The sequence below is a fragment of the Papaver somniferum genome, chromosome 1 (genome assembly GCF_003573695.1).
Source record: "Papaver somniferum cultivar HN1 chromosome 1, ASM357369v1, whole genome shotgun sequence".
Taxonomy (NCBI): domain Eukaryota; kingdom Viridiplantae; phylum Streptophyta; class Magnoliopsida; order Ranunculales; family Papaveraceae; genus Papaver; species Papaver somniferum.
In genome coordinates, this window is record NC_039358.1 from 12,236,050 (window position 1) to 12,251,959 (window position 15,910).

Below are 15,910 nucleotides of genomic sequence, written 5' to 3' on the forward strand. Positions count from 1 at the left end.
TTTGTTACCAAGGTAACTTAATTGCAAACCCTGATTTGAAAAACTATATAAGGGGAACTCTAGTATCTGTACAAAACTAATCCCCACACCTTACGCGTGATACTAGTTTGCATGCTAGAGTCGGTTCTCCTTTAACCTTTAGTTTTCTTCTTCTAAAACCAGGTTAACGACTTAAAGGTTTCATTGGGATTGTGAATCCATACCGATACTACTTTTATCGTAGTTGTGTGATCTGATCTTGCATCTTCTATCGTACGAGTACAATCAGATTGATTGGCTTGAGATTGATATATCCGATAGGCAAGATATAAAAAGTAATCACAAACATCTTCTTCTCATTGTTTGTGATTCCGCAACATCTTGTTTGGCTACCATACGATTAAGATTGTTGTGAGGTGATTGATAAATCTAGGATGTTCTTCGGAAATATAAGACCGGACTATCAATTGGTTCATGTTCACCTTGATTATTATCAAATGACGGAACAAAATCTTTTAGGTTTTATCTCTGGGAGACATATTGATCCTTTGATAGACTTGTCTGTGTGGGACAGATTTGTTTATTGTCAAGTCTTCGACTTTGGATCGTAGAAACTCTTAGTTATGGGTGACATCAGCTAAGGGAATCACTTGCGCAGTATCCTGCTGGGATCAGAGGCGGAGGGAGTACAACTGTACCTTGGATCAGTGGGAGACTGATTGAGTTTAAACTACAGTCCAGTCCGAAGTTAGCTTGGAGTAGGATAGTGTTTGTAGCGGCTTAATACAGTGTGTGTTCAATCTGGACTAGGTCCCGGGGTTTTTCTGCATTTGCGGTTTCCTTGTTAACAAAATTTCTGGTATCTGTGTTATTTCTATTTCCGCATTATATTTGTTTATATAATTGAACTAATACAGCTTGTGTGTTTGAATCAATCTATTGGAAATCCGACCTTTGGTTGTTGATTTATATTGATTGATCCTTGGATATTGGTCTTTGGTACCATCCAAGTTATTCCTTGTATTTGATTAGAACTCGCAGTTCTTGATTGAGTAAATCAAATCAAGAAGGGATATATAAACTCGTTGACATACTCTTAATTGATTGAGTCTTATTGATTCTCTTAAAAGTATATTCAACTTTTTCCATACAGATTGCTAAGTGAAATATTGGGTGGTGTTGTTAGACCCACGCTTTCTCAATTGGTATCAGAGCAGGCAAACACGTTTAAGACCTTACAAGTCTGTGTTTGTAGCGATTTGATTCTATGGACAGTAGTGCTATCTCAATAAATGCACCACCCAATCTAGGGATTACAGAAGTTTCTTCTATGACTGACTTAATAAAATTTGTAGAAGAAATTCTATCTAAACCTACACCAGGTTTAAAATCCCTTGAAGTGTTTTCAGGGCTTGAAAATAAACTTGAAATCTTATCTCTTGATGTTGAGTTATACCTCCAGAAAGAACAAGAATCTCTTGACAAGCTAAATCAAGTTATGAGGAATAATATTCATGTTGAAGTCGACATTGATTTACTAATCAATGAGAGCAATGCTCCTCCTCTGCGTAATTCAATTAATTGTAACAAACTAAACGAATTACAAGAGGATTTTAGATCTCAGTCATCTAGGTATATCACTTCAAAGCATGAATCGATTCATTGCTCAATTCCTGACACGTACTATCAAGATAGTAGTATTGTCTTCTTTTATGAAGAAGATAGGACGTCTCTTTTTATCAAAAGAGTTTCCCTTCGAAGTACTAAAAACTATCTACATAAACTGTTTTTTATAAGTTGGAAAACAAGAAATCAGAAACACAAATCTTTTTGGGTTCTCTTGGAGTTCTTTGATAGACTTATAAAAAAAGTTCCTTGGGTGTTTCTCAAAACTACAAGGTGTAAGAGTTGCTGGAAAGAAACTCTTTCTTGGTGCCATGGTGAGCAAAACATTTTTCACCTCAACACAGCTTGATTGTGTTGAAAGTGCATCCTCACCAAGAAAAGCCATGTTATGTATACGCTGAGGGAAGCACAAGAACTTGGCACACATATTAAGTTGGGTATGATTTTGAATGTTTGGAAAGGTATGTATCTAAACTTGAGCAATTTTTGTATTTACTTAGAGTAATAATCTATGTACCTTTTTGATCGTTCATTTCTACCTAACTTGATATATGTTTAAGGTTCATAAACGTTTAGGTTTGAAAATAGTAGTTCGGGATGTTTGGAATTCATGGTACACCTACCAGGTATGCATAACATCTTCTAAAATCAAAATCCAGGGGCTTAAGTTCACGGACTTGAAAATTCGTTTGCAAACCCGTATGCATATTTCCCTGTAGATGTCGATACTCGGTTGACTTGTTTTGGTCGTAACTTCTTCGTCCGAATTCGGAATAAAATCATTCTTTTTTCATTCTCTTCCTTTTTGAATTCTCTTCAAAATGGAGATGAGAATTATTATTTTTTTTGGATGAGTTAAGATTGGTATTTGTCCCGTCTCTTGTTTTTGAGTGTTTTGCTCCGTTTCATCGCACTTATTCCAATTCTCTTGGACTTGGGCACTTGGATACTTGGAGTACTACTCTTCTAAGATCATTTGTAGCATTTACAAGAATGTTTTTGTTGAATCACAAAGAAGGAAGTTCAAGAATGGGCAGTAGTACGCATTACTATGGGATTCTTGAATGTTCACAATCATTTTATGTGAACTATGGTGTATGGTTTTTAATGACTTTGTATGTTCTTCCTTGTTAAGAAAATATTTTTATGAGCCTTTGATAGCTACTCTTGGTATAAATTTGGGCGAAAAAGATTGATTTTACCCTCGAAGGACAAATCATCTTATATGTGCATTACGAGTTTGTCTTGATGCCTCGGAAACTTCTTAAGATAATTTATTATTGTTTTTAAGAAGGATTACTAGAGTTTGGAATAACAATTATTGTGATTACACATAGATATGTCCAACAATTTTCATCTTCATTGTTTAAGATTTATTTATTTAAATTCTAACATTTTTGGAAGATGATTTTTGCAGTATTAATCTATATGGTTTTATATATTGCAATTGCTTATGGGATATGTGTGTTTGCGTCCGTGAACTATGGTTGTCCCATATCTTGTCAAAAGTAAAGTCTTTCGTAAGTCGATATTCATATATTGATAAAAGAATGAATGGACTTTCGACAAATACAAAAGTTAAGCCTATTATGTCAATTCTTGATGGAAGATAGGTTAAAATCTTTTGTGAACAAGGATTATGTCTATCGTTATGCAAATAGTGATTGAGGATAGAATGAATCATTGTATATTCCGCAGTATTGATCATCCCTGATCCATATTTTATGTGTATACTGCATTACTCCATAAGTTTTTCTTGTGTTGAGTATATGGACGATTAAGCTAATATTTCTCGAATGGTTGACTTAGTTGTAGCTCTGTAAGTTTACTTATGTCGAGCATAATCAATTAAATTAATCAATTTTTGTGTTTAATTTGATTGTATATTCCGATTAAATTAATCATGGGTTTACTTGTGATTAATTTGATTGAGTTTTTGGATTCAAATCATACTTGTATGTGATTTGTTGTGTCCAATAAAATTATTTTTTCTTTTAAAATTAAGGTTGCTCTTTTTGTTCTTTCGAGAATGACATCAAATGGGGGAGGGTTCTTTTAAACTTGTGCTTAACGGTCATATCTTGAGGGGTGTGCGGCTGTGGAATTTTAGAGGGGTTATCTTGTATCTTTAAAATCCTTGATGAATGCCTTTTGTTTCGGCTTTATGATTGCATCTAAATTAGTTGGTATGTATTTTTCCTTTTGTCATGAAATGTCTCTCTCGAAAATTTCATTATGATCCCGTTCTTATACCTTTGCCAATTTTATTGACAAAAAGGGGGAGAATTAATATGTAGTTCATACTACAAATACATATGGTTTTCGAATCATTGTGTAAGGGGGAGTGCTTTCCATGTGAGATGGAGTATTGACTAAGGGAGAGTAATACATATCACCATAGTATTATTGTTGAAGTTGTGATACAATTGAACTTTGACACTGTGTAGTAATACTATGACACTGTATAACAATGATCGAGAACTATGTTTTCTCATTGTTATAGCTACGGATCTTCAACAGCGGTGATGCTAAACTTACAACATTTGGGATCATTGGAGTACTTGGAAGTGACGAAGATTTCAAGGAATGTTGAATATTATACATGTGGATGTTGATGGTGGATTTTAGTTCAAGGCTAAAATGGTAAAACCAGTATTTTATGCGATGTTATCCTGCAAAGGAAAAATCCATTTAAGAAGTGATGAGTGCAGAAAATCTGTTCATTGTATTTGAAACAATTTAATAAATATACGAAATTCACCCAGAATGGTGTGTGCAACAGCAATCCCAAATATTCTGTGAATTTTACTAGCATTATTAATTAATACAGTATTTGCCTAGTATTTTCCGTGCTATGTTCTCAGTCGAACTCTCATTATTGACATAACATGATAATTGAGTGTTTATTCTCAGCAGAGTATCATGAATCTCCTGAAGTGCCAATATAGATATGTGCATGAAATACCCACACATGCTACATCACTCTCTACAGAGAGAGTCTCACATCGACGCGCTTTGGTTAGCCCGATCGAGCGTGCTTAATTTTCTTAAGGGAAATCTAAATTGTCCATATCAGGATCAGAAACGATCGCAGCCACACAAGTTGGCCTCACAATTTAACAAGCCTAGCCAAACCCTGACAAGAATAGGCGATTGTCGTGATGACCACCAGTGGGCCCACTTACTCCCTAGCCGGTCGGACATCACACGAACATCTCCTAGCGCCGTCAAACGCCAAACCTAAGTTGGGTGGCCATGCTGCTTTGTAGAGATTCGATCGAACATAGGTTGTTCAAAGCAGTCTTAAAATGATCACGACCGTCCAACTTTGCCAGCCTGGTTGGACGGATTAGATCATCCCATAAATCATTAGGGAAGCGCTAACGCACACGTTGATGGGCCCACTCTACCCTTACCTGATCGGTTTGCTCACGACGTGGTCACGGAGCAATGAACGTTTGCCCGAAACATGATGGACGTGATGCTTTCAAGGGTCGCGAAAATTCCATTAATGTATTAAATCGATCACAACCATCCAACTTAGCCAGCCTATTTGGATGGCTTAGATCGCATTTTGGACCATCAGGAAGGTGCACATATGTTCACCGTCAGCCCAACATGGGCCCCACATGATCGATATCCCCAAAGTAGAAGCACGGCTCGCCAAACCATTTGCCAAAGTCACGTGTGCGTGACTGTTTCTAAACCCTAATAAGGGTTTGCGGCAATACATGTCTGTCGTAGTTCGATCGCATCCATCCATCTTCGCCAGCCTAAACAGAGGGTGTAGATCTAGACTCAAGAGGTCTCAAGGATGTCGACATGATCGTCGTGGGCTAACCTTTGCGTGTGACCGGTCGCCCTAGGCAGACTATGGACCGACGCCTCCAAACGCACGCAAAAGTGTGGCATGCCACACGACCTTTAAATCCTTTGCGGCAATGGGTTTCTGCCGCAAATCAATCACGACCGCTCATCTTTGCTGGTCAAATTGAGTGGCCTATATCGAACCTTCACGGGACCAAGAGGTGTAGACATGTACACCAACGGGACGTCACCACGCATGTGTGGTCGGTCTCATCAAAATTAATTCCCAAGCTTGAATTCGATCAAGCCAAAGAAGAGATGCTTGCGCACCTCTAAGAAACCTAAAATCCAACAGCAGTAAGCATGCGTCCTAAATCATCTAATTCGTCCAACTTTTCCAGCTTGGTCGGACGACTTGGATTAAAAGTTAGACGATCAATGAAGCGTCCCAATGATCACCGTCAGCTACTCCGCCATAGGGAGTGATAGACCAAATGGTGGCATGCCCATGCGGCCTCAAAACGATCACTCAAAAATGGTTGGACATGCTGCCATTTTAAGACGCTTAATCCGCGACTTGTTCAATCAAGCTTTAAAACCGAAGCTTCATACATATCGATTGTTTTGAGATGCTTGCTTTAAAAGATGCATTACATGCATCAAGTATACAAGATATTTCATGAATATCAATTTCTTAAATAACTTAGTTATTTAACCTAATAGAACCGTATGTTATTTCTTGTGACGGGTCCCACGACCTAACCCACTCATTCGAGACATCAAACATGTCACAAACTTGGAGATACTTACTGGGTATTGGTCTGGCGGTTTACAGCGTGCGACGTGCAACGCGCCCATTACGAGAACGTGTCAGGAAGCATGGAAGGTTAACGATGATGAAAAAATTGGGCAAAGGCGTGATCGTGTGAAAATCACCTATACGACCCCACTACTCCATCACTCAACTTACTCCACTTCCTACGAGATGAGGATTGCGCTCAAATGACTTGTATAAATAGGATCTTCGACCTATTTACAAACAACACAGAGAAACCAAGTGTTGTCAAAGTATCCAAAAAACACCCAAAACTGATAGATTACATTATGCAAGCCAGTTTAGCATTCTGATATAATTCATAAACAACCAACACCTTCACAATCTCAACACCTTCTTTGCTTCTCTCCCTAAGATCAACCCTTCTCCTTCACCTTGTGACCGAATTGAATCTGGAACGTCCATTTCTTGATTTAGGCCAGAGTCTTACAGATTGATTTCTCGAACCTAAAAGCATTCCCGTGCAATGCATTTGTTTAGGGTTTGAACTCGTTTCTCATCAACACACCCCAAATTACCAAAAATAGCAGAATCAGTTTTCACCCACGAACAGTGGAATAGGAGCTACTAAAGTTTCTTTATCTTTTTTGTATTGCATATGTATTTATAGTTTTGTCACATAAAATTTACAAAGGGGGAGATTTTTAGAACTTTTGTTGGTCGAAATCGCATGCGTTGCTATCTCAAACATGTTTGTCAATGTTAGTGATCAAAACTATAAGTCTTGATTTCTAGTCTATTATAGCTAAGTCTCGGACTAAGATAGAAAGTGTAGTCGAGCTCAAGGACTTCATGGCGATACATCATACAACTAGAAGAACTACTCGAGGAACCGGGGGAACTTCTCGACAAAAAGTTATGTGAAGACTTGAACTTATCTATCACTCAAAAGTCTATATACTCTATATCCCCTACTCTTTAACACAAGAAGTCGTATGATATATATATAGACTTTGGTTGTACACATTTGGTATTTCGAGTCCAGTATACCTCGTCTATCTATATCTCGAAATATGAGTTGGTAAGCTTTTCGCTTTAACCAAGTTTATCTTTACCATGTGACGAAAGTCATGATCTGTTTCAATCATCTTGAAAATTGCTTTGACGAGAAATGGTGTACCAACTATATAAAGTCCTCTAAGAATGTTTCAATGATTGAAATGAGAGTTTTGATTACATAACCAATGGTGGACATAAGCATTGTTGTGGAAACCCATTTATGTATAAGTATTATTCCTTGAACCAAAGATTGCGAACTTTGTTGATTACGAGAACCGGAAGAATGGCGTGAGCCAAGTCCTTGAACTGTCGAAGTTCTCAAACCCGGGAATTTCTACTGGAGTTGAAAAACTACTTGCGTGAAACTAAGTCCACGAACCCAGTCCGCGAATCGGCGAAGTTCTCATACCCGATAATTTCTGCTGGAGTTTGTAAACTGTGCCTGATAACTTAAGTCCGCGAACCTAGTCCGCGAACTTGAGAAGGTTATATAACTGAAGATGATTTCTGAACTTAAACTTAAAAAGACTAAGGAATGCAGTTTGCAAACCGTGGCTATAAAATTTCATGAAACGATTCAAGTTAATCAAATCGTATTTGCTTCAATTGTGTCTTGTGTAGTACATGAGATTTGCTTGCAATTGAACAACTCTCTAACTATTTCATTTGAAATCATTTGAATTATTTATGGTGAAGAAGAACGTGGTTGATATGGATGCTCATATGGCTAACCTTTTGGTCAAATATTGTTGAACCAACAAGTGCATATGTTTGGGTACGGCTAACAAACCAAGAAGCGTGCATTGTCAAGTGTGTGTAACAAGCTAAGTTTTCGATCTAACGGTTGGGAAATATTATCTTGAATATAAATTAGGTTTTCATATAACGGTGGATATTGATTGCTTTGTTACCAAGGTAACTTAATTGCAAACCCTGATTTTAAAGACTATATAAGGGGAACTCTAGTATTTGTGCAAAACTAATCCCCAGACCTTACGTGTGATACTAGTTTGCGTGCTAGAGTCGGTTCTCCTTTAACCTTTGGTTTTCTTCTTCTAAAACTAGGTTAATGACTTAAAGACTTCATTTGGATTATGAAGCCATACCGATAATACTTTTATCGTAGTTGTGTGATCTGATCTTTCATTTTCTATCATACGAGTACAATCAGATTGATTGGCTTGAGATTGATATCTTCGATAGGCAAGATATAAAAAGTAATCACAAACATCTTCGTACCGTTCTTTGTGATTCCGCAACATCTTGTTTCGCTACCATACGATTAAGATTTTTGTGAGGTAATTGATAACTCTGGGCTGTTCTTCGGGAATATAAGACCGTATTATCAATTGGTTCTTGTTCACCTTGATTATTATCAAAAGACGGAACAAAACCTTTTAGGGTTTATCTGTGGGAGACAGATTGATCCTTTGATAGACTTGTCTATGTGAGACAGATTTGTTTATTGTCAAGTCTTCGACTTTGGGTCGTAGAAACTCTTAGTTGTGGATGAGATCAGCTAAGGGAATTAAGTGCGTAGTATCCTGCTGGGATCAGAGGCGTAGGGAATACAACTGTACCTTGGATCAGTGGGAGACTGATTGGGGTTCAACTACAGTCCAATCCGAAGTTAACTTGGAGTAGGCTAGTGTTTGTAGCGGCTTAATACAGTGTGTGTTCAATCTGGACTAGGTCCCGGGGTTTTTCTGCATTTACGGTTTCCTCGTTAACAAAATTTCTGGTGTCTGTGTTATTTCTATTTCCGCATTATATTTTTTTATATAATTGAAATAATACATGTTGTGCGTTTGAAGCAATCAATTGGAAATACGACCTTTGGTTGTTGATTGATATTGATTAATCCTTGGATATTGGCCTTTGGTACCATCCAAGTTATTCCTTGTATTCGATTAGAACTCACAGTTCTTGCTTGAGTAAATCAAATCAGGAAGAGAGATATAAACTCGTTGATATACTCTTAATTGATTGAGTCTTTTTGATTCTCTTAAAAGTATATTCGAGTTTGTCCATACCGATTGCTAAGCGAAATATTTGGTGGTGGTGTTAGACCCCCGCTTTTTCAGAAAGGTCTCGATGTGTTACGAACTGGGTTGAAAAATATTAATTTTGTCCTTGTTCTCATAAAGACACCTATTAAATATCTTCTCAATGAGAGTATTTTCTCTGAAGAAGCAGTGGATGCTGTCAAACACAAGCTCCGGAAGTGTTATTTAATTTAAGTTCATGATCGGTTTTGGAGTTATTTGTTTTTTGGTTTGTTGGTTGTTCTTAATTTCTAGGAAACTTCTTATGAGAATTTATTCTTGTGTTTTAAGAAGGATAACTAGGGTTTGAAATAGAAATTAATGTGATTACACATAGTTATTGCCAACATTTTTCATCTTGCAATGTTTTAGATTTATTTATTTAAATTCTAAGTTATTTGGAAGATGATTTTGCAGTATTAATCTTTAATGGTTTTATATATTGCAAATTTGGTATGAGATATGTTTGGGTTTACGTCCGTGAACTATGATTGTCTCATATATGCTCAAAAAGTTTAGTCTATTATATGTCTTATGCAAATATTGATAAAAGACAGAATGAACGTTTGAATATTCCGCAGTATTGATCTTTGCATGATATACTTCTATGTGAAAGTACTGTTCGGCTCCATAAGTTTTCTTATCTTGAGCATTTCCGATTAAATTAACCATTAAGGTTACTTTTTGGTTAATCTAATTGAGTTTTCTGGATACAAATTTATGTTTCATGTGATTCGTTAATATCCAAAGAAATCCTTCTTTTCTTGTACAAGTAAGGTCGCTCTTGTTGTTCTTTAGGGAATGACATTCTATGGGGGAGAGTTCTTAATTGAACTTGTGTTTAGTTGCCAAATCTTTGTGGCGATTGCGGCTGTGGAATATTATAGGATTAATCTTGTATCTTTATAAACTCCTTGATGAATACACTAAGTTTCGACTAAGTGAAATCATCGAAACAAATTTTATATGTTCTCTTTTAGTCATAAAGTATCTCTTTGAGAATTTCATTATGATCCCGCTAGTTTTCGTACCTTTGCCGATTTAAAATTGACTAAAAGGGGGAGAATTATTTTGTAGTTCACACTACGTATACATATGGATTAGGGATCATTATGTAAGGATTGTGAGATGAAGTATTGACTAAGGGGGAGTGATACATATCACCATAGTATTATTTTCATATTCTGATATAATTGAACTTTTGATGTTGTGTAATAATACTATGACACTGTATAAAAACGATTAAGAACTGATGTTTTCATATGTTTTTTTATTGTTATGGCTACGGATCTTCAACAACTATGATGTTGAGTTGAACATGTTCAGAATCACTGAAGTACTTGGAAGTGACGAAGATTTCGAGGAATGTTGAAGAACCAAGGAAATCAATCATTTGGATGAGAAGCTACAAAGTTTATTTATTTTGTAATCCGTATGTATTGATAGTTTGTCATTAAAATTTACAAAGGGGGAGATTGTTAGAGCACTTCTCGGTCAAACTCGCAAGCATTGCTATCTCAAGAGTTTTTTTCAAGTTTAGTTGTCAAAACTATAAGTCTTGATTTCTAGTCTCGGATTAGGATAGAATGTGCAGTTGAGCTTTAGAATTCACGACGTTCATCGATTGAAGACGATGATTTACTAACGGGAGCTTGGAGGAACATCTTCAACAAAAGGTATGTGGAGACTTGAACTCATCTATCACTCAGAAGTCTATTCTATTCTATCTCCTATTGATACTAAGTCGTATAACTATATAGACTTTGCATGATACACATTTGATTTTTCGAGTTGAGTTTAAATCGTTTATATCTTTATCGAAATATGTGTTGGAAAGATTTTGCTTTAACCACATTCATCTTTATTCTTTACGAAAGTCAAAAGATGATCATGTGAAAAATTCCTGGTAACATCTTACATGATTTATGTGAGACAGTCATTTGATGTAGACTCGGAATGTTTCATATTGGTCATTCGATCACTTGAAAATTGCTTCGAAGCTAATAGTTTGTGTGAAACATCTATTCCCGTTTTCTAAGAATGTTTCAATGATTGAAATGGGAGTTTAGAATAATTAACCGTTGTCTGGATATAGCACAGTATGCGTATCAGTATGCAAATTGTTGTAAGAATGATTCAGGTCCAGGAACCAAGTACGCATACCAGTATGTGAACGATTTTCACTGGGAAATAAGTTTGCGTACCCGTTTGCAAACGAATTCACCTGAGTTAGGTCCGGAACGACAGTATGTGTACCCGTTTGCAAACTGTCAGACATGGCCAAAGTATGGATCTTAAGTTTGCGTACCCGTTTGCAAACTAAGTTGGTGAAGTTCCAAAATCGGTTAAGTGTGATTATTACATTCATGAAAAAATACATTTATAAATTAAGGAATGCAATATTTGCAAACCGTGGCTAAAATGTTCATGAGTAGAACCAAACCGATATAGTTTCAATTGGTTCATATACATTTATATTCAATGATGAATAATTTAACAACTATATGTAACGCAGTAAGATGAGTAAGGTTAACATAAAAGTGTTCATATGGCTAACTTCCGTTAACTATTATTGAGCCAACTCAATATACACGTTTAGGTACAGTTACCCATATATAAATGAAGGTATATTTCATTTGTGTGTAACAGGCTAAGACCATCTAACAGTGGATAGATATGGCTTTGATTTTAAGCAAACTTAGCTTGAGTCTTAGATAAGGATTTCATCCAACAGTGAATATTGATTGCTTTGTTTCAAAGCTATCAAATCCTAATTTAAGGATATATAAGGGAGAACTCTAGCAACTGGGAACCTAACCCCCACACCTCCCGTGTGATACTAGTTGCGACTAGAGTCGATTCTCCTTTAACCTAGGTTTTTCTAAAACCATTATAGGTTAACGACTTAAAGACTTCATTGGGATTCTGAAGCCACATCCAACTATTTTCTTTGTAGTTTGTTATTCTGATCTTACTTTTTCTATCATATTTGAGTACTATTTTCTCTAAGATGTTCTCAATATTTATCTCCGATAAGTAAGATATAAAAAGTAATCACAAAGATCTTCGTCTCATTCTTTGTGATTTTACAATAACTCTTCTACTACCGTATAGTTAAGTTACTGTGAGGTGATTGATATTACTTAGATGTTCTTCGGGAATATTAGTTCGGTGTATCAATTGGTTCCTTTTCACCTTGATTTATCATAAGACGGAACAAAAACATCATAGGTACTTCTGTGGGAAACAAAGTTATCAATCAGAATATGCTTTTCTGTGTGAGGCATATTTTTCTATAAGTCTTCGACTTCTGGTCGTAGCAACTCTTAGTTGTGGGTGAGATCATGTAAGGGAATCAAGTGCGCATAATCTAGCGTGGTTCTGGAAGCATAAGGAACGCGATTGTACCTTAATCAATGTGAGATTGCTTAAGACTCAACTACATTCCAGTCCGAAGTTAACTTGTAGTAGGCTAGGGTCTGTAGCGTCTTAATACAGCTTATTGTCCACAACTGGACTAGGTCCCGGAATTTTTCTACATTTGCGGTTTCGTCGTTAGCAAAATCTCTGGTGTCTGTGTTATTTCTTTTCTGCATTATATTCTTTATATAATTGAAATATCACAAGTTATGCGTAGTTCAATCAATTAGTTAATCCAACCTTTGGTTGTTGATTGAAATTGATTGACACTTGGATAATGGTCTTTGGTACCATCAAAGTTGTTTCTCATAATAATCAGGCTCACTGATTCATATCTGTTTGATTTGCTGATTACATTGATAAACAAAGATATAACTCTTTGATACTGTTCTTGATTCAGATCGCTTTATAAGTTGGTGGTCTCAGAATTTTATTAGAGTTAGTCCATACAAATTGCCGAACAAAATATTGGGTGTGGTTGTTGTACCCCCCGCTTTTTCAGTGGCTGTTAAACTCCAGCAAGATCTACGTCTAAAAAAGATATATCGGTCTTCCCTTATTCTAGAGTTACGGTACCAATTAGATTGGTGTAATCAACTTTGTTCGATATTCGCCAGTTATGGATGTGATGCAACTTCAGAAGGGTTGCATTCTCATTTGCCTTTATTGAAGCTAAATTAATTCTTGCACGTCTCACTCTGATCTCTCGAAGATATATTGTATTGACAAATGCTGGATCCTTCTTCACATATTACTGCAGCTTCCCATCTTCAATCATTTTTTGGAATTCAGCCGCAAGCGTACGACAAGAGTCCGTGTCGTTTCCATGATCTTGATGATGAGCACAATACTTATTCTTGTCTCTCTTATCTTTTGTTTCTATCAGAAATGGCTTCGGAACTGGAAGAGAATCTTTAATCTTGTTGAAAAGTTCTCCGAGTCCGATGTTTAGATTGGGAAACTTCACATTTTCTCTTCCTTGACTCCTTCGAGCATCCTATCCATTTCCAGATTTAATCCTAGATTCATCTTGATTTTTCTTTTTATAATCACCCTCGAATTGCTGCTTTGGTTTGACATGTCCTTCGACTATAAACCCTTTCGATGTTTGTGACATCTTGGCCTTTTTTTCTTTCTCAACTCTTCCATATCTGTCCGCCGTGTCATACAACTCCTTGAGGGTTCTGACTGGTTCGACAGTTAAGGAACTGTATATCCCAAATTCGTCATAAGGTAAAGCATTCTTGTAAGCTTCAATTGCGAGGCTGGCATCAACTTTTCCAACTTCACTAAACTCTTAATGAAACCTTCGTGTGAAATCTAAAATACTTTCATTTACATCCTGCTGCAAGAAAAACAAGTGGATACTCCCCTTTTTGTTCCCGAGATTAATTTTATATTGTATCCGACAACATTCCAAAGTTTGCAATTGAATTTGACTCTAATTGTGAAAACAAGGTTAAAGCTTTACCAATTAAGGTTATTGGGAAGGTCCTGCAAAGTAGTTCATCACTATATCCCCACAAACTCATTGAAGCTTGGAAATGTTGGACAAGTTCAACTGGATCGCCATTATTTCCATCAAAAAAATCCTTGAACTAAGGTTGGATGAAGTTTAAAGGCGGGCGGAAACATTTTATCTTGTCAACAAATGGTGAATCCATTGACTTTTTCATCGTCAATATTTGTTGTCTCTCGTCTTTGGATTGCTACTGAGCTAACACTTCTTCAATCATTTCATTAAGTTTTTTTCTGCTAAGCTCCTCGTCTCATGGAAAGTCTCCCTTAGTTTCTCTACGGATCCGTTCATTCCTTTGCGGCTCCGTCATTTTCTATGGACAGTCTCTCTCGCGCATTGATCTTTTTGAATGATCCCTGGTGACGTGATCGAGATTATTGCCGCGCATTGATCTTCTAGCTCTTTCCTTTTCTCCAATGTGACCTTGAGAAGCTTGTTTTCCCTTTCTAACTCCCGGTAATGCTCACGTAGAGCCAAATCAATGGGCGTCACTTGCGAATTGTTAACTTGCTCGGTACATGGGGATGAAGTACACCTGTATTACCAATTGTCTCAATATGAATACCCTAAGTGCTTGGATGCAGGTTACGAACTTCTCCATGACGATTATGGTTCTCGCTATTAGTCTGAGGAAGTGGTCAACGTACCCAAACATTGTTTCCTCTGAAACTCGGGTAAGTTCTTACAGAATGAGCACTCGATGCTGTTGACAACATTAAAGTTTCCCTTCCATCTTGGAAAGCTTGGACGACCCCACTCCGTAGTGTTCGATTCACGACGGTTGAGTATGAGGATTTTCGGTAGGCGCATCTCTGTTCCCTCCATGCTTATTTGCTCGTGAAGACTCCATGTAACTTCTTTTGTTTCGCTCCCTTTCGTAACACTGATTTTGTAACAGGAAATTGATTTTGTTTCAATGTTCTCTGCAACGTTAGTTATCTGTTGTTTTTTCTGGACATATTTGTAACACTGGATCACTTGTTGTTGTTTCTGGACAGATCTGTAACACTGGATCAATTATTGTTGTTTTTCACAGATCTGTAACACTTCGACAACTGTTGTTAGGACTTTTCTGCAACGTTCTTCTAAAAAAAGCTTGGAAAAACAACTTCTTTTGCAAGGGGAGCACGATCAAGGGTTCGGGTCCCCTTAGTCGGTGCCAAAAGATGTTGGTGCAAAAATATTCACCCCAACACTCTTCGAGATGCGTGTAGATGGATTAAATCTTCGTCGTCGATTTGATTCCACCAAAGATGCTGAAGAAATTGCGATTGATATTGATTGATTGATCTCCAGCTACTGATTCAACTCCACAAGAAATCGCTGATGTGATTGATGTTGAATGGTGGGGGGTACCTGCAAATACTAAAGTTAAAGAGAGTTTCTCAGCAGGTGTTTTGTGTGGAAAATGATTAAAAAATTAGTACCTTTTGAGCTTGGATTTAGCCTCTATTTATAGGCAGAAAGTAGCTTTAGCTTTAGGGTTTTCATAGTTATCTTAATAACTTCCCTTACCTGTATAAAATCCAAGAAAACATCCAGATTCATGACAAAGGTTGTTATTTATCATAATTCTGATTTATCTTAACTATTATCTTGAATAATAATTATCCCCTCTTTTAGGAATTATAATCATCTTAAATAATTATAAAATCTAAATAAACTATTTCCTTTTTCTGC